Source organism: Mustela nigripes, chromosome 4 (genome assembly GCF_022355385.1).
Source record: "Mustela nigripes isolate SB6536 chromosome 4, MUSNIG.SB6536, whole genome shotgun sequence".
Taxonomy (NCBI): Eukaryota; Metazoa; Chordata; class Mammalia; order Carnivora; family Mustelidae; genus Mustela; species Mustela nigripes.
The window spans coordinates 6,236,419-6,256,147 of record NC_081560.1 but is presented as its reverse complement, the minus strand read 5'-3'; the positions used below and the strand labels follow the sequence as shown (position 1 = coordinate 6,256,147).

The 19,729-nt window shown below is 45.8% G+C and overlaps 6 non-coding genes across 6 annotated transcripts; 5 read left to right on the top strand and 1 right to left on the bottom strand.

Moving 5' to 3' along the window:
• Positions 1 to 1,262: 1,262 nt before the first annotated feature.
• Positions 1,263 to 1,334, top strand: TRNAC-GCA (transfer RNA cysteine (anticodon GCA)). The gene has a single exon. It is a non-coding gene; the product is annotated as a tRNA-Cys (tRNA).
• A 4,290-nt stretch (positions 1,335 to 5,624) lies between these two features.
• Positions 5,625 to 5,696, top strand: TRNAC-GCA (transfer RNA cysteine (anticodon GCA)). The gene has a single exon. It is a non-coding gene; the product is annotated as a tRNA-Cys (tRNA).
• A 914-nt stretch (positions 5,697 to 6,610) lies between these two features.
• TRNAC-GCA (transfer RNA cysteine (anticodon GCA)) lies at positions 6,611 to 6,682 on the top strand. Its single transcript has one exon. It is a non-coding gene; the product is annotated as a tRNA-Cys (tRNA).
• Positions 6,683 to 7,957: 1,275 nt separating this feature from the next.
• Positions 7,958 to 8,029, top strand: TRNAC-GCA (transfer RNA cysteine (anticodon GCA)). The gene has a single exon. It is a non-coding gene; the product is annotated as a tRNA-Cys (tRNA).
• Positions 8,030 to 14,919: 6,890 nt separating this feature from the next.
• On the top strand, positions 14,920 to 14,991 carry TRNAC-GCA (transfer RNA cysteine (anticodon GCA)). The gene has a single exon. It is a non-coding gene; the product is annotated as a tRNA-Cys (tRNA).
• Positions 14,992 to 17,887: 2,896 nt separating this feature from the next.
• TRNAC-GCA (transfer RNA cysteine (anticodon GCA)) lies at positions 17,888 to 17,959 on the bottom strand. The gene has a single exon. It is a non-coding gene; the product is annotated as a tRNA-Cys (tRNA).
• Positions 17,960 to 19,729: the final 1,770 nt, after the last annotated feature.

Here is a 19,729-nt window from a genome sequence, read left to right as displayed (position 1 = left end):
ATTCCTTCCTGCCTTTTCCCTTCTCAGTAAGAGGAGAAAGTTGCTAAGAGAGCCGGAAGACCAGCAAAGGGAGAGCCGCTGGTAAGGGCGTGGTGTGGCCAGGAACCAGCTCATCTCTGGCTAGAATGAGGGGCGCCCCAACTTGGGGGAAGGGGGTGCCGAAGTTTAAAGGGACAGACACCAAAACACCAGCGGTGTTGCTTTGGCTGGTGGCGTCTCAGATAATCTGTATTTACTCCATACTTAAATGCCTTTGTGAAGTTTGCTATCTGTACATCCATCCAACAAATTTATCATCTGCTAATTTTGATGCTTAATGTCATGGTGGGCGCTGTAGAAAATGGGGAGGTACTGCTTTTCATTTTTTCAACAGGAGGGTTTATTACCCATGGAATAAATGTAAGGACTAGACTCCATTGGAAGAATGACAGGGAGATACTCCTCTTCCCCGGGGCTTTCCTTTGCAAGTCTCTGTGCCCTGCAGAGTGCTGGTTTCCCCGACACACACAAGCCAGGCACTCTCATGGCCTCTTGTGGCCCTCTGGGCGGGTGTCTTTTCTCTATGCTTTTGAAGTCAATGGTCTTTTGATCTTGGTGGTGTGTTGGCCAGGGGCCAGCCAGGTTCATTCGCTGGGGCTGCAGTGCTGGGCCTCAGGGCAAGGGTCCGTCCAGCAGAGGCATCTCGGGCCCTGGTTCTCGTGCACAGTCCCTGCTGCTCCTCTCCAGCTGTGCTGACCTTCTGGTGGGAGGCTCCTTGGGACAGTTGGGACAGCTTCCTGGGTCCTAGAATGGGGGGTTGAGACCTCTCTGGCTAAATAATTCCAGTAATTTGTCTGGGTTCAGTCAGGACCCTGCCAAAGGTCAGGAGGTGGTGGTGGCGAGAACACAGAGCAGGGGGAGATGAGCAAAGAAGCCGGGACCCATCCAGCGGTGAGGGGGAGGGTGCAGAAGGCAGGCTACAAGGAGCCGGAGCTTGCTGCCGACCACCAGGAAGGCAGAAGGGGTCCAGCTCTTCGCAGTGAGTTTCCAAGTAGCGCCTTCAAAGTGGGGCTAAGAAAAACCAGGCTGCAAGATTGTGAGCCAAGAAGTTTCTGGGAGCTAGCGTTAGGTAGGGGTGATCTCTGTTGCGGGGCGGAACAGGACCAAAAGGCGCTCATTTCTTAAAGGGAAACTTTCTAGAATTCAATAGAAATTTCAGTGCATAGGGAAGCTGGATGTTGCAGCGCAGGTGAAAAGGAATTTATTAGGCTCCTAGTAAAGCAGGGGGTATAGCTCAGGGGCAGAGCATTTGACTGCAGATCAAGAGGTCCCCGGTTCAAATCCGGGTGCCCCCTGACTCAAGTTTACTTTTAGTAGCTACACCAAATGGTACCTTCAGCCTGGCCCCTGATGTTTGGCAGACTGGGACAAAGGAAAGTCCCAGAACCAGGAATGTGGTACAAGCCATGGTCATGTTGTGCTGTTAAGATGATATAAAGACTCAAGGTGTCTGAGCAGGAGAATTACCAGGGAACATGGGGAAACACATTCAGTTCCCAGGCCCCCAGTCCAGAGAGTCTGGCTTACTGGCCTGAGCTGGGGCCCGAGGAGCTTGATTTCTCAATGACCCCCTCCTCCTTCCTTTTCATCCACCCACATCACGGAAACACTAGATAATTCTTCTGGGCTGCACCACTTAGCAGCTGCTGTTCCGGAGCATTCTAAATGCCTTTCTAGGGTAGCATCGGGGCATGTAGATGTCTTGGTCCTACACTGGGGGGAGGGAAAGCGGCAGGGCTGCCAGGAGGAGACGGGCAGGAATGGATCCAGCCTGCGGTGGAGCTGGTCTCATGGGCTGACCGAACAGAAACAGAGGTGTTGATGGGGCGACACAGGTGCTTAGGAGCCAGCTAGAACTGGGGCACAAGAGGAGACAGGGGGTCTATCTACAGATCAAGTGGTCTCTCATTCAATCCACATGACTCCTACCCTATTCAGGTTTTTACTTCCGAAGAACTGCCTTTCCGCCACTGGGTCCTGCGAACTTGAGTTTTCCTGCAAGGAGAGAAGGGAGCTCGGATGGTATAGATCTTGGCCAGAGAGCCTCTCCAGCTTCTTGTGGCTGCAGGTGAACTTCTCCGGGACTGACCGAGACCCCCTGTTAACACTTGCCCTTAGAGCCTTGCAGATGTCACCACACATCTGCATACCTGCACACCATACCTCTGTGGCAGGGAGAATGGAGCTTCGACTCCTGCACGCACTCCATCCCTGCTGAGCACAGGACTGTGCCCACAGCAGATCCCTAGGGCTCCGGTGGCTCTGCCCTGGATGCTCTGCACGGAAGTACGTGCACAGAGCAAGGGACCTTAAGGAAAGGCAGCGAGGGGGCCCTTCAGGGAGCATGCTGACTGCCAGGAGCTGGCTTCTGCCTTCGAAGGGCTGTAAGCCACCTCACTCATGAGGCCCTGTGCCACCCTGGGGCTACTTCTCTGCCCCCTGCATCCATACAGGGACTCCGGGGAACGCATTGTGGGATATCTGCTTTCCACGTGCCTGTCTCTGCTGCTGAGATGGAAAGCCCCCACCAGGGTGAGTACGCCACAGCATGTTTTCTCAGGAAGATGAACAAGGTGACCCGGTTAGGGAGCTCTTTAATGCTGGCTGGTGGAATTTCGGAGGCAGACTGGAAAGGCAGTGGTTTCAGTTCTGTTCTAATTAATGCTCAGTTATGTTCTGTGCCGGCATCTAGATGGTGGACCAGTTGTCCCTCGAGGGCGTTCACATTTCAGGTCAATATTCCCACGTCATGATCACATGGCGGGGTATTTCTCGCCCAGTCATTCCTGCAAGCTGTATCAGACTTCAAGGTGTCAATTTACTGCTCTGTTTCATTCCACTTGAAATTCTCATCCAGGACATCAGGAAACCTCTCACTCTATTTGACCTCACTCTAATTGACCTCTTCAGACTCAAAGGCAACAGCTAAAAGCAAAAATCTAAAGTCAGTCCTGCATAATCCCTGGCAGGTCCCCCCCCCAAACAAGGGAATGATAATAGTCCGTCATAATATCATTGTAGCTACAATCTGCTTAGTCCCATAAAATATTACCCTAAGAGACAAATGCCGTTATGTGGTAAGGGGTAAGGCGGTTTCTTTGCATGTTTTGAAGACTGTGGAAGGAAGCTGGTGCCTCCTCCAGGAAGCCTTCTTGGTTCTTACAGAGATGCAGGAAGGGGTAATCAGGGCGGGAGAAAGAGCTTACACAATGGTGGGACATAAAGTGCCCCCAGGGGTGTCCTAAGTGCCTGGGGACAAAGAGAAGGAGGGGTGGGCTGGAGCTCCAAGGGAAACAGGGACCAGAGGTTGAAGGGCTTTATATTCAAGGCTCAGAATTTTGTTTTAGTCTACTGAAACCCTCCATCCTTTCTCAGCCCTCCAGACTTTTCTTTCCCGCCTCTGCTCTTTGCAACCATTTTTACTTCTCACTGAGGTCAGGTCACTCTGCTCTGGTGGGAGAGACACTGCATTGCCCCTCAGACCACTCTGCCCTTTCTCCTCCAGAGGAGAACCTGGTGGTACTATTTAATCAACATTATTTCCTGAAGGCCCAAGGCATAAACGTGTCTTTTTAAGATAAGCCAGGAGTCTCTGGGAAGCTACATTTGTTGGATGAGGGCCCATGAGTGGAGCCAGGAGGGAAAGGAGTTTGCCACAAGGAACTCATCTTTCTGAGGCCAGAGTAGACCTTGTCAAGGTTCCAAACTGTGTGGTTTTTATTTGTAAACTTTACGGATTCATGATGCAGAAGATGCAAAGTAGTGAGATGTTCAGAACCGTCTGTGTGCATGTTAAGTCAGACTACATGAGAGGCACTCGGAATCGAAGCAGACCTCTTGGTCTGCACTCTTACCCTAGAAGCCGAGACCCAGGGTCTTGTTGTTCTGTTGCTTTTCCTTTGTTCTCAGTGTGCCTTCCAGCTCACCGCAGGCCTGTTCCTTTGCTAGGCAGCCTCCTTACCTGCCCTCCGCTCCACACCCCCGACCCCCCACCCGTGTCCCCATCCTGGCCTTCAGCAGTCCCTCCTCATCCCTGACATCCCCATCAGCCAGGAGGGAGTGGGGGGTGGAGAAGCTAGAGTTGCTTCCTTGGAGCTCATTTTGGCTCTTGGGGTAGCTAGGGAGTGATTAAAGGTTGTGGAAAATCTTAGATATTCCAAGAAAACTAAGCAGTTGAAACATGAGGTTATCACTAACTCCAGGAAAAACAAAAAGTTTTACCAGAATTCTTAGTTCCACTTAGCACTATGAAAACTATTAACTAGTAACAGTGAAAATATCAAACATGGAAACATAGAAAATTATTTATCCAAAAGTTGAGATATAGTTATAACAGAAAATTGAGAAAGGAAGGAGACATATAAGTTATAGTCTTCATCATAAAAGTAAGACAATTGATGTTGAAACTTGATTAAGTTAGATGTTGCATATTAGGAGATATTTATATTATTTGAAATCATGGCAGCAAAGAGACTAAAAGAAACAGACAAAACAGTAAAGGGTGGTTGCCTCTGGGTGGCAAGAGGGAGATACAAAGAATTGAGTGTTTTGTGAAAAGCTTTAAAAACACTATCTGACTTAAAAATAATTTCATAAGATACTTCAATAAGGGGTTCCTGGGTGGCTCAGTGGGTTAAGCCTCTGCCTTGGGCTCAGGTCATGGTCCCAGGGTCCTGGGATTGAGCCCAGCATTGGGCCCACTTCTCTGCCTGACTCTTTGCCTACTTGTGATCTCTGTCTGTCAAATAAATAAATAAACTCTTAAAAAAAGATACTTCAATGGGCGCCTGGGTGGCTCAGTGGGTTAAGCCGCTGCCTTCGGCTCAGGTCATGATCTCAGGGTCCTGGGATCGAGTCCCGCATCGGGCTCTCTGCTCAGCAGGGAGCCTGCTTCCTCCTCTCTCTCTGCCTGCCTCTCTGCCTACTTGTGATCTCTCTCTGTCAAATAAATAAATAAAATCTTTAAAAAAAAAAGATACTTCAATAAAAGCACAAAATATTATATTAAAAACATCCGTGTTCTGTGGGTGGAGGTGTAGCTCAGGATAGAGCTTTCCATTGTAGCTCAGGAGTTCTCTGGCTCTGTGTAGTCCTCATGTCTCCATGATTTTCTAGGACAACTCCTTGGTCCAGGTCAGGGACTGGAAATTTCACTAACCTCTCCAGCTATCACCCTCCAGGTTTGGTGAATAAACACGCACACTGGAGAGACATTTTCAGATGTAAGTACTGCGTGTGTCTCCAAGAGGATAGGCGGATCTCTTCAAGTTGCTGTTTTGTGGTATAGAATAAGAGAAACTCAGACAAGTGAATCTTAAAAACCCTTCCAGTAGTTAAAGTCAATGCTCCTTCTGGCTGCTGCTGTCATCACAGACTGAAGAATAGGGGGACATGCAGGCGTGTGGAGGGGAGAGGCTGGGGGCTCTGGGGACTGGGCAAGGACCTTTCTGGGGTGAGTTTGTGGAGGAATAAATTGCTGGTTTGATCAACTCTCTGGAGACAAGTAGAAACTCCCCATGTGTTATAGGAGTTGTGGGTGTGACTATGAAGGTGAAAGGTGCTTATTAGATACCCATACAAAGCAGGGGGGTATAGCTCAGGGGTAGAGCATTTGACTGCAGATCAAGAGGTCCCTGGTTCAAATCCAGGTGCCCCCTGCCCTATTGTTTTTCCTATTCACAGCTGTTGCCCATATTCCAATTTCCTTTCACCCATGCTAATTATGACCCTTCCTGAAATTGGAAGCCACAGGTCAGCCCTTGCACAAAGGCAGTCTAGGTGGATTGCCCCTTACATGTTTGCCTATACCAATGCTCTGGATATCTCTCTTGGCATCTAGCTTTTTCTCCTTTCTCTTTATATCTAATTTCTTCCACTCTATTGGGTCTTCAAAGAGAAGGCAGAGACACATGCTGGGAATTCTGCTGAGCTTTTCCAGGGCAGACCAGAGATCAGACAGTACTTCTCAGGATCAGACAGTAAATGGTAACCTTAAATAATCGCCCTCACCTCTCCTTCCCAGCAAAAAGAGTTTGGCACAGTGGAGTCATGGTGAGCCCTACAGAGACAAATCATAGCATCCAGGTTCTCTCCATGTATGATAGACATTTCCCTCTGGGGATCTGGTTTGTCCCACACCAGTGCCCACTTCAACCTTCTGGGTCTAAAGCCTGGCTTAGCTACTCAGACAAGGTTTGCTCCCAACTCTTGGAGCTCTGCAACACTGTCTGAATTAAGAGTCCATTTCTGCTTTCACTGAAGGGAGAAAACTAAAGAGTGGGGACCCTGATGGGGTGGGTAGTTTTGGAGACAGCTGGCCAGGTCCTGGGCTAAATAAAAAAGGCAATGGGAAATGGATTGGAGGTTCTCCAGGCAGCCTCTCTCCTTTTTTCCTCACCAATGATGCACAGGGGACGGAGGCCTGGGAAGCCGCAGGGCTGAAGGAAGATGTCTTGCCATGAACCAGGTCTGGCAGTTTCCAGAAAGCCAGTCCTGGAAGGGGGCCATTTTCCAGAACTGAGTGTTATAAAACAGATGATGAAAGGTATTACTTATGAGGTTTCTGTAGCCTGGGGGTATAGCTCAGGGGTAGAGCATTTGACTGCAGATCAAGAGGTCCCTGGTTCAAATCCGGGTGCCCCCTTATTTATGTGTAAGTCCATCCTCCTGCTTCCCAGTTAAGAAGAAAGGCACCAGGAAGCTGTGCACGGATCCATCCATACTCACTGACCACCAGCGATTGGCCAGTGCCAAGCTCTTTGCCATGCTTCAGAGTTGCGAAGACAAGTTATTCCTTGCATACATCCAGCAGCAATAGGAAGACCCCAAAAGTTCCTGTGGGAAGTCTGGTTTGATTCTAGGGGTCACTGCTGGGGTGAGGTAGGGAGTGTCACCCCAGGTAAGTGGCTCCCAGTCTCCCTTGTGCCTCCGGTTTTACATCTATTAAATGGGGGTAGTACCACCTCATAGGGGGTGTGTGTGTGTGTGTGTGTGTGTTAAAGAGAGAGAGAGAGAGAGAGAGAAGTTAAAGCATTTAGAACACCACCTAGAACACAGATGTCAGTTGTTATTATTAGCTGCAAATCTGCCCTCAGGTAAATGGACAGATGGCGGCTGTGTGTCCTTTCATTATTGAACTATTTTGGAGAGTGTCTGCTAAAGACAAGGATTTTGGTCTTAGTGGATATTGCGTTATTCTTTCCAGTGGATGTGGAACTCTAGGACCAATGTCCTCTAGAGAAGTTCATAAAACCAGGCCACCAGGGATGAGGGGGTCCTTGTCTCTGTTCCCTGTGGCAGAGATGCTATGATTGGTCGACTAGAGACTTCTTTCCAGTCTCTAAAGAGTTGTTCCTATAAACCCAGTTTTTTGTAATAGAATCCCTGAATCTCTGTTGAGCTCATAGCATTTGGACCAACAGCCCACTTCTGTCTGTGGACTCCAGGGCCAGTGAAAGATAGAGACCATCCTCTACAGTTTCTTGTAAACATTAAGGGAATGGAAGCGTGTTGAATGGCAGTGTGGTTACACCTGACCTTGTCTGCTCTCCTTGAATCAAAGTGGCCGGGGGGGCCTGGGTCTGTGGTTTTGATGGAGAAAGGGTAATCTGGTGCCTGCTGAAAACCAAGCAAGCAAGTCAGAACCTTTTCTTGGTAACAGGTTCGCCAGCTCTTGGGCTAAACTGAAAAGGCAATGGGTTGGGGGTTCTTCAGGTGGCTTCTCTCTTTTCCTTGCTAATGACCTCACCAGAGACTGAGGCCTGGGAAGCTACAGGGCTGAGAGAGGATGTCTTACTATGAACCAGGTGTGGCAACTTCTAGAAAGTCAGTTCTGGAAGGGGGCCATGATTTCATTTTGCAGAGCTGAGTGTTACCAAAGAGACAACGAAAGGTATTAATTACATAGAGTCTACAGCCTGGGGGTATAGCTCAGGGGTAGAGCATTTGACTGCAGATCAAGAGGTCCCTGGTTCAAATCCAGGTGCCCCCTTATTTATGTGCCAAGGGTTTGCATTGGAACTGGATTGCAATGGGCATGGCATCCTGCATTCTGGTCTGCAGGGTTCCTGCAGAGACTTATGTTCTTGTCACATAGGACTCTTAGGGACCGGTGTGTTTGGGGAGAGACTAGGTGAGGGAGGTCTTGGGTTGACACAGCTGTGGTTCAAGGCCATGCTCTCTCCTCTGAGCCTCACACATACCCAGTCAACCTATAACACACCTCCAGTGATCTTCGTTTTCTCTTTTTGCTGCTCTCTCTCCCATTGCCAAGGCCAAGGCCAAGGTAGACCTCAACTACTTCCTGCAGGCCTTCTGAGTCTATTAGCTTATGGGAATAATTGTGGGCTGACATCTCAAACAGATCTCCTGCCCACCTCAGAGAGCCATGGAATTGGGAGAAAAGTCACCTGGTTGTTGAAGAGGCCCTGGGCTCCTGAGTCAGACAAGGACTCAGAGCTGGAAACTTGCCTGGGTGCAGAAGTTTCCTGATCTCCACAGCTCACCCACTTACTGAGGGAGAGAGATCTTGACATTGAAAAACAGTTCAATGAACAGAATGTAGAGTGAGTAGTGGGCATGAAGATGAGATCCAGAGACCTTTCAGTCTCCTGTCTTGTGTACTAGATCTAAGCTATTAGGTGTCCTGTCTCCCCACAGAGGAATGAGTATATGTTCCCAGCAAGTACCTTTCCTGTGTTGAAGCCACCTAGGTGGTTTTCCCATCCTGAGTAAGCAGGGCTGACCTGTAGGGAGCAGGCATGCTGCCCACTGAAAATGTGCCTGTCTTTCTGGTGCATATGCCCCCTTACCCCTGGGTTCCCCTGGGCCACCTGGGAGCCCTCTGGCAGCAGCTCTGCAGCCTCCCCTCCCCCAACCCTCTCTCTCCCTGGGGCAGGACAAAACCCCAGAGAGCAATCAGCCCTCTCAGTTAAATTCCTCAAATGTTTCTTATGCTGAGCAAGAGGCCAGGCCTGGGGGTCCAGAGATGAGGGAAATCTACTCAGATGTTTTTCTTCCTCACTCTTTTTAGAGGCTCTCCTTCTTGTGAGGAAGAGTGATTTGCAACATAAAATATATTAGCTAGAGAGGAGCCTGGCCACTCCGGGCTGACTCAGTGAGGGCTCTGCAGAGATGGTGGGGTCAGTTGGGTCTGGATGGTGAATGTCAGGCAGTGTGTGGGGAGCACATGCACAAAGAAACAAAGATGTCATGTGTTTGGAGCATTTTATGGCTCTAGAAGGTATGCAAGGGCACCGGTTTGCAAGTACTTATGTGTGCAGAGTGGGTGCACACGTGTGTGTCTGTGCACATGGTGACTATGCAGGGGACAGGGTGGAGGGCACATGACTGTGACCTAATGTCAGACACGGACATTCAGCAGAGGAGGGTCTGTTTGTAAGGGAGGTTTTGGAATTCAGACTTCGTTCTGTGGGTCATAAGGAGTCCTGCAGACTGCCAAGAAATAGCAAGGCCAGTCCCTTCATTTCAGGACATCACTTAAGAGACATTACAGAGAGTGCTTACATGACTGAGTTTGCCAAAGGACCCTTCCTTATCTAGTATTATTTTTTGAGCACCTTACTATGTGCTAGTACCATGTCTAGCTGCTTACCTGAAGTTAACCATATTTGTTGCAAGAAACTTGTCCTTGTTTAAGATGAGGAAACTGAAGCTAACAGAGTTAAAAAAAAAAAAAAAAAAAAAAAAAAAAACCCCACAGAAAAAAAAAAAGAAAAGAGGAAAGGGAAAAAAAAAAAAAAAAAAAAAAAAAAAAAAGCCTGCCCAGTGACACAGATGGAGTAAGGAAGTGGATGCAGAAAAGAAAAGGAATTCCAGAGAAGCTTTCAGGATAAAATATACAGGTCCTGGTGACAGATGAGATGTACAGGATGAGGAATCGTGTGAGAAAGTAGAGTTGGAGAATGAGGACTACTTTTGTCCAGAGAGAGAAGTAAAGAGGAGCTACAGGGAAGGTGGAAAACCTAATCTAATTTAGGCTAGAGATAGGAGCAGGTTTTTGGCCAGGGGAAAGAACAAGATGGAGAAAGAATTGAGTCAGTTCAGTCATGGGGACCAGAGTGCGGATGGAGTGGTTTACTTGGAAGGGGGGATGGGCATGCTTTCCTTGAGACGAACAGGAAAGAAGAAAGGTGAAGACAGGGGCCTCTGAGATGTGGTGGGAAACCAAAGAGCTGCTGTCTTGTTGCTTCTGTCCTGTCTGTTAAGCAGGGGTAGCGTCTTATGCTGGAATGAGGGGCAGAAGGTGGGGAGGGAAGCATGTCCCTGTAATTGAAACAAAGGAGTCAGGTATCTGCTGTGGGGTGGGGTGTAGCTTAATTGGAGCTATGATCGGGTTCTGCATCTCCGTGAGTCCACTGTTTGTGGACAGTCAGAAAATTGCTGTCCCCTAGAGACACTTGTCTCCACCCAGGTCAGCACAGGAAAAGTGCTAATGATTTTATTCTCTAGCTCCTTGTTTTTTATTCTAGGCAAAAGCCAATCCCAAGAGTCTAGGTCACTCTCAGTAGCAGATAAAGTTGCTGGTTCCCTTGCATACACTCTGGTTCCAGGGTCTGTCAGCCCACACTCACCATCTTTTGTGTGATCCTATCATCAAGAGAAATCTGTTAGCTCCATGGACTCCTGCGGATTTTTACCAGTTCCATTCCATGGTGCAGGGATCTCATCTCTCAACTCCCGGGGTCTCTTCCTATAGTTGCCAAAAGGAGATAGGAAGAGAGAGCAAAAGAACCTAGAACTTGAAGGACAAAGAAGATAGACAATTTAAGCCAAACTGTTATCCGTACTAACATTAAATGTAAATGTATAAAATACCACAGTAAAAAGACAAAGAATGTAACTAGATTAAAAAAAAGAACAACTATAGGATGTTCCCATAAGATAGGTAGAAAACATAAGGATATAAATATATTAAAAATAAAAGGACAGAAAGAGATGTAATTATAATAAATATATATCAGGTAGCTATATTAATACCAGACAAATAATTTTTGAGGCAAAAATTATTACAAGAGATAAGGATGATCATTTTGTATTGATAAAAAAGTTTAATTCACCAACTAGGTACCACAATTCTAAATCTGATGCACCTAAAAAAAGTCTCAAAACATATGAAGCAGAAATTAACAGATTAAAAAGGAGAGATGAACAACTTTCCAATTGTGTGAGAGATCTTTAAAACCCTCTTTTGTGAACTGAAAGGACTTGCAGAGATAATATCAGAAAGATATAAAAGATTTGAACAACATGATTAATAAACAGGATTAACACATAAAGAACCTCACACTCAACAATTAGAGAACATGCATTTTTTTCCCCCAGTCACTCATGGACATTTCACACAAACTGACCATATTCTGAGTGTAAAGCAAGTCTTAACTAACGCTAAAGTATTTCAATCACAACAAATGTGTAGCCTGACCAAATTAAATTAAAATTCAAGTAACGATAAATAACGAGAAACCTAACAAATAACTAGAAAATCCCCATCTTCTTAGAAATTAAAAACTATACGTCTAAATAATCCAGGGGCCAAAAGAGAAATTGCGACCGAGTCAGAACTACATGATGATGAATATACCAGATACTGAAACTTGTCAGCTGCAACAGTGACAGTGTGCAGAGAGCAATTTAAACCTTTCCTGCACCCACATCTTTGTGAAAAGAAGAAGGTGAAAATTAATTAACTCTGAATCTATCCCAAAAAAGATAAAAAAGGGCCATAAAGGGGTGTCTGAGTGGCTCATTTCGTTCAGCAACTGACTCCTGATTTTGTCTTAGGTCTTGATCTTGTGGTCATGAGATCCAGCCCCATGTCAGACTCACGTGCTGGGTAGGCATGGAGTCTGCTTGGGATTCTCTCTTGCTCTCCCTCTGCATCTGTCTCATCCTCTCTAAAAATAAAAAATTAAAAAATTAAGCAAAAATGGAAAGGGACAATAAAGCCAAAGGAAAAATAAAAAAAGTAATAAATATGAATTAATGAAAGCATAAATTGATTAAATAGAAAACAGAGAAGTAAGAGATTGCGCCAATGAAGCAAAAGTTGTTCTTTGAAACAAATAATAAAAATGATAACCCAGACAAGACTGACAAAGGAAAAAAAGAAAACGCTAATAATCAATATGAGAGATATTTGAAAGGATACATTATTACAATTTCTAAAGACATTAAGAGGATCATAGGATTATGTTATGAATGACTTTGTGCCAATAAGATATAATATTCAGGTGGAATGGAAAATTTTCTAGGACAATACAACTTACACCAATAGAATGAGTGAGTTTAGCTGGCCTGAGGTGGGTCAGTGGAAAGTTCCACAATTTTAGCTGATTGAGGTGCCAGTATATTGACTTCCTACCCAATGAATGGCAAAGCTCCTCACTCTCCTGTCCCCCAACAAGATCATTTCCTACACCAAAACTTCTGCTTTTCTGTGGTCCCTCCAAACTTCCTTGTAAATTCATGATATCCATATCTACATATAGCCAATGAAGGGTTTGTATCCACAACAAAAAGAAATTGGACAAAACAAGAAGAAGAATACAGACAACCCCACAGAAAAACGAACAAGAGATTTGAATAGGCCCTTCACAAAAGTACACACCCACATGACCCATCAGGATATGAGAAGATGCTCAAATGTTCATTAGTCTTTGGGGAGATGTGGTGGAAATCACAAGGAGATAGAATTAGATTCTCACCAGAATTGTTAAAATGGAGAAGACTGGTGGTACTGAGCATTGTGAGAATATGGAGCAGTAGTAAGTTTCCTATGTTGTCTATAAGAGTACAGTTTGATATAACCGCTTCAGAAAACTAGCATTATCAGTTAGAGTTGAAACTGTGAATGCTCTCTTATTCAGCAAATCTATTCCAAACTATATACTTTAGAGTGCACGTACATAAAAGAAGGTTCATACCAGCATTTCTCTTAATAGCTCCCAACTGGAAACAGCTTGAATGCCCATCAGCAGTAGCACAGATAAATAAATCACGGTACAGTCATACACTGGAATGCCAAACAGGAATCAAAAAGAACACATGACTGTCATGGTGGCCAAACATGTGTGAGTCTTAGAAACCTAAGGTTGGGTGAGAGAAGCCAGACTCAAAAGAATAAATCCAAAATCAGGCAAAATTGATCCCTGGCGAAGGAATGGTGGTTATCTTTGGGGAGAGGAGGCAGTTGGGAGGGGTGCAAAGAAACCCTAAAAATGCTAGAAATTTTCTGTCTTGATTTGGGTGGTGGTTTTGGATGAACGTGTATGTCAGCATTCATTGAGCTGTACGTTTAGAATTTGTGTGCTTTGCGTAAATCACACTTCAACAGGAAGTAAGTAAAAACAAGTTAATTGCATCTTTCATTTTGAGAATGTCTTGATTAGTTTTTCAAATATATGTGATCATTTCTGAGTCTTCTGCTCCTCAGTTTTGATCTCATTTCTCTCTTTTAAGATCCTCATTGATTTATTCAAATGTCAAAGGTGGAGTCTTTGCAGGTCCAAGTCCAGTGTTTCCTATTTCATTGACTCTCACGGATATTAGGTAGTTTCCTTGTGCATTTTTAAATTTGCTCAGCAAACAGTGACATAGAGCTTCCCAAGTGCCAGTCCTGATTCAAGTGTTTAATGTGGACTAACTCATTTGATCTATCCACCCGTCCATCAAGTATATGCTATTATCATTTCACAGCTTATGCAGTGAGGCATAGAGAGGGGAAGTAGCTGGCTAGAAGGCGCACAGCTGGGGCAAGACTTGGAGCAAGGCTCTCTGCCTTCAGAGCCGATGCCGTGGGCCTCTAGGCAATGCTGCTTCTCACACACTTGGGTTTGTTAAAACCGGGGATCTTGCTGGCACTCAGTCTCTGGCCTCTGGGGAGTTCTGCGCTCTTGCAGGTTCATGAATCTTTCCATTTGACCTGGCAGTCAGCCCTTTTGGGCAGAAACAAGAAATCCTGGGGACTTTAGCATCATGGTAGAAATCAGTGTAAAGATGAGAGTTTCTGCAGCCTCCTGGCCAGGACGGGGAAAGAGAAGCTTCCAGTGGACTTTTGAGGAGATTGCCAGACATCCAGGCTGGTGGGTAGGAGGGGGAAATGCCAGTAGTGGGGAGAGACAGTTTGCAGAAGAGAAAGTTTGACAGCTCCCATGACAGCAGTGGGGGCAGGGACTTGGGATGGCTGGTGATGCAAAGATGCAAATCAAAGTAAGTTTATCTCCTGGACAGGATCAGGCATGGCCCACAGATCAGAATGCTGCCAGGTCAAATGGGGTTCTTTTCTAGTAACATTTCTTGGTCCTTGAATTACATTAGCATAGGTCGGTTCGTGCTTTTGGGGATGCCTAACTCTTCTGCCGTCTACTTCTGACCACTTTTTGGAGTGGTTCATTCTCCGTCTATACTAACTGAAGAAGGGGTTGCTGGGAGGGTCACCTTGTGTCCTAGACCATGATTTGGTAGAGAGTACCCTGAACCAAATGTCAGCCCACGAGGGTGGTGAGGGTCAGACCTTCATGACATGGGTTTGGACAGACAATCATGTTAAGTTTCTGGTTTTCAGGTTCTCACCAGGACGGGCATGGGGATCTGCCTCCCCATGCCATTCTAGCAGCCATCTTTAAAGCTTCTCCAGGCTGCTGCCTGCCCCTAGGGGCTGTAGGCCAGGAGGACATAGGCTGGGGGCTTTTGGGGGAGGGAGCCCATTGCCTGATATGCAGCATGTTGGTGCATTTTCACCCAAACAGGCCAGGCAGTTCCTGAGAGAGGTACTTCAGAAGGCATTACTCATCCCTGTACAGGTAGTCTGGGTGTGGCTACACAGATGAAGAATATTAATTAAGTCACCCCATAGCAGGAGGGGGTATAGCTCAGGGGTAGAGCATTTGACTGCAGATCAAGAGGTCCCCAGTTCAAATCTGGGTGCCCCCTATTTATTCTTAATTTAAACTGAAGCTGCATTTTTAAAAGCTTCCTCTTCCTTATTAGACGTCAATGTGAAGTTGTTTTCCCCTGAAACCATCCAGTGGTGGGCCTTAATACCATAGTTGCTCTGTCTGCCCAGCTCCTTGTGTTCTGGGTCTCCTCTGATTCATCCCTAAGTGGGCAGCATCAGTGATCTGATGTGGACAGTATCTTCCAGGGACAGTCCCCGTCTCTGCCTTTGTGTCCTCAGGGCTCCCCCTTCTCAATTCAGGCTTTCTGTGAATGGGGTGGATGGGGTCTTCTCTTTCCAAGCCAAAGGGCTGGGATCTGTGGCTCCCATGTTCACGTGCACGTTGAGGAACTACTGAAGACGTTCGTATGTCTTCTTCAAGCTTTACAAGTAAACTTCTGCATAAGGGACCACTGAATTATATCATCCATCTCCAAACTAGAGAGTGTATTGACTTTCTGTGGTTTGGAAAAGGAGCATCTGGGCATGTGGGTAGACAATCTCAGAGTTCATTCTGAGTTCTGAGATACGGCATGGGATTCACAAGTGATTTCTATGACGTCTTACACCAATCATCTTTTATGACCTTTCTCCCAACTCCCTAAAACACATTTCACCACCCTCTAGGCTTTGATCAATAGCAGAATTCTACACTTTTGATGGGCTAAAAACGGGTTTTCATAATAAATTATTTGACAGCAAGAAAGCTTCAATCCCTTTACACAGGATGGTGGGAAAAGGCAGCAGAGAAGCTACTGTGGTTGGACTTTGTCTAACTCGGTCAGCTGGCCCAGAGCTCTCTGTCTGACACCCCGGGTTGAAAATATTCTCTATCCTGAGTTCTGTTATCAGCATTACAGCATGAGGGCCTGAAAAAACAAAACTTCTTTTATCCTCAGGGATGTGTTTTGGAGTTTCCCTTTCATTGAAGCTGATTCTTTTTTGTTAGAGAAAGACTCAAATTTCTGACTTAGTGCTTATTTTTCCAGTTCCATAAACACTTAGAACTTTGGCCGAGAGCCGGGTGGCTTGTCCCTTTCCTGTCCCTGCCCTCCCACGACACCTTCTGATACTGAAAATGACGTCTGGTGGCAGCCTCTGTCCATTTCCTCCTCCTCCCCGTGGGGCCTTCCATAATTGGGTAGGACCTGTTTCTGTTTCTTGCCCTTCCCAAGAGCTCCCGAGTGGCCCCCACCCCCGGATTGAGCCCTTTCCCTCTTATGGGAGAGAGCCTGTGTATATGAGGCCATGTATATGATTTTCATCGCTAAGCTGGGGCTGGTCCCTTCTTCAGTTGTCTTGCTCTGACTGTGAATATGACAACCTTTCTCTACCTTTGGAAATGTCATTCTTTGACTTTATTGTGAGTCTCTGATGGCCTAGGAGGCGAGGTTTCTCCTCATTATTTTCAGACTCCTACACAGTCTGTATGCCTGTTGGGAGCACCCTCCCCATACCCTGGGAACCGTATACTTGGATCATAGAGGCCTCTGGGGAGGCTGACAGGTCAGGGCGGAGACGGCAAGTGTGGAAGAGGGCAGTGTGGCTGAGGGGCTGGGCTGTGCTGGGGTCCCCAGAGGTAGTGAGCTAGTCCTTTGCTCTCAGAACTACCAAGGACATTATGCATCCTAGCTGAGTGGACAGTGGACTCTTGCTATGTGAAACCACAGCAACAGTGCTGGAGGGGAGGGGTTAGAAATGACAAATTCCTGCAACCACCACAGACAGAAGTGGAGAGGGAAGTACAGGCCAGGAGGGGCTTGGGGTTTGGGGCCAACAGGAGTCTAGGCTTCCCTAGAGGGAGATACAAAATGATCATCTTTATCTCTTGTAATGATTTTTGCCTCAAAAATTATTTGTCTGGTATTAATATAGCTACCTGATATATATTTATCATAATTACATCTCTTTCTGTCCTTTTATTTTTAATATATTTATATCCTTATGTTTTCTACCTATCTTACGTGAACATCCTATAGTAGTTCTTTTTTTTTTAATCTAGTTACATTCTTTGTTCTTCTTTTTTTTTTAAATCCAGTTACATTCTTTGTCTTTCTACTGTGGTATTTTATACATTTACATTTAATGTTAGTACTGATAACAGTTTGGCTTAAATTGTCTATCTTCTTTGTCCTTCAAGTTCTAGGTTCTTTTGCTCTCTTTTCCTGTCTCCTTTTGGCAACTATAGGAAGAGACCCCGGGAGTTGAGAGATGAGATCCCTGCACCGTGGAATGGAACTGGTAAAAATCCGCAGGAGTCCATGGAGCTAACAGATAGCTCTTGATGATAGGATCACACAAAAGTTGGTGAGTGTGGGGCTGACAGACCCTGGAACCAGAGTGTATGCAAGGGAACCAGCAACTTTATCTGCTACTGAGAGTGACCTAGACTCTTGGGATTGGCTTTGCCTAGAATAAAAAACAAGGAGCTAGAGAATAAAATCATTAGCACTTTTCCTGTGCTGACCTGGGTGGAGACAGGTGTCTCTAGGGAACAGCAATTTTCTCACTGTCCACAAAAGGTGGACCCACAGAGATGCAGAACCCAATCATAGCTCCAATTAAGCTACATCCCACCCCACAGCAGATACCTGACTCCTTTGTTTCAATTACAGGGACATGCTTCCCTCCCCACCTTCTGCCCCTCATTCCAGCACAAGACGCTACCCCTGCTTAACAGACAGGACAGAAGCAGCAAGACGGCAGATCCTTGGTTTCCTCCCATAGGACAGGGACACTGATGACCAGGACACTGATGACGCCCACTTAGGGATGAATCAGAGGAGACCCAGAACTCAAGGATGGTTTCAGGGGAAAACAACTTCACACTGACGCCTAATAAGGAAGAGGAAGCTTTTAAAAATGCAGCTTCAATTTAAATTAGGAATAAATAGGGGGCACCCAGATTTGAACTGGGGACCTCTTGATCTGCAGTCAAATGCTCTACCCCTGAGCTATACCCCCTCCTGCTATGGGGTGACTTAATTAATATTCTTCATCTGTGTAGCCACACCCAGACTACCTGTACAGGGACGAGTAACGCCTTCTGAAGTACCTCTCTCAGGAACTGCCTGGCCTGCCAACATGCTGCATACCAGGCAGCGGGCTCCCTCCGAGGGAGGAATCAGGATGTGTGTAGCTGCAGAACACAGGAAAGGAAAGAATATTTTTAGTGCTTTCTCTCAGTTATTTTTAGCCACTCAGTACCTACAAGGCTGGAGTGTGTAGGCATGTGGGTTATTATTACATGTGTAAATTGGAAAATGAAAGAATCCCCCCCCCTCATTGGCAGTAGTTGTTTGGTTTATTTTCTCCCAAAGGAATATATATATATATATATATATATATATATATATATATATATATATATAACAGATATGCTATATATAACACATACATAAATATAAAAATTTATATTTAAATATATATTTTTAGGGCTGCCTGGGTGGCGCCATTGGTTGTGCGTCCAACTTGGTTCTGCCTCAGGTTGTGATCTTGTGATCTCTGGGGAGGGGAATCAAGCCCTGCGTCAGGCTCCCTGCTCAGCACAGAGTCAGCTTGAGAGTCCCTCTCCCTCTCTCTCTGCCCCTCCCCACCTCTCTCTCAAAAAAATTTCTGATACATATATATAAATTTAATGTATGTTTATATGTAAATACCTTTGTATGTGTGTATAATCTTTTTTAAAGAAGATTTTATTTATTTATTTATTTGAGAGAGAAACAGAGACAGAACATGAGCAGGGGGCAGGGGCAGAGGGAGAGGGACAAGCAGACCCCCCAGTGAGCAGGGGGCCCTACGAGGGGCTCCATCTCAGCACTCTGAGATCATGATCTGAACCAAAGGCAGGCGCTTAGCTGACTGGGCCACCCAGGCGCTCCTTAATATATAATAATATATTTCTATGGTATCTTTCTAAAGGTCCAAATGAGTTCACATCATACATATGCCAGGCAACTTGCCTTTGGCCCTTAGTGATATTGTTTAAGCGTCTTTCCAAGATCGTACTCCGGACCTCTGTCATCTGTTTCTGTTGTATCATACCCTATCCTGTGACTGCTTTGTGACCTACTCCCAGTCAGTGGAGAGTTAGGTGGTTTCTAGTTTATTGCTAAAGCACAAAAAGGCAAAAGTTGTAACGAGTCTCCACAGATGTGGATCTCTGTGCGCTCACCTGAGTATTTCTGATGGATAAATCCCCAGGAGTGGAACTTTCCTAGAGTATAATTTCTCCTCAGTATCTTTTCTTTTTTTAAAACAAAGGTCACAAGCTCAACATGGAAAACTTGAAAGATAAATAAAAGTGCAGAAAAAAAGCTGAGATCATCTACAATTTCTCTCAGACACACTGTTTTGTAACCTGCCTTTTCTTTTTTTTAATCTTTATTTTTTTTATAAACATATAATGTATTTTTATCCCCAGGGGTACAGGTCTGTGAATCGCCAGGTTTACACACTTCACAGCACTCACCATAGCACATACTTTCCCCAATGTCCATAACCCCACCCCTCTCTCCCGAACCCCCCTCCTCCCAGCAACCCTCAGTTTGTGAGATTAAGAGTCACTTATGGTTTGTCTCCCTCCCAATCCCATCTTGTTTCATTTCTTCTCCTGCCCCCCTAACCCCTCACATTGCATCTCCACTTCCTCATATCAGGGAGATCATGTGATAGTTGTCCTTAGGGAGATCATGTGATAGTTGTCCTTAGGGAGATCATGTGATAGTTGTCCTT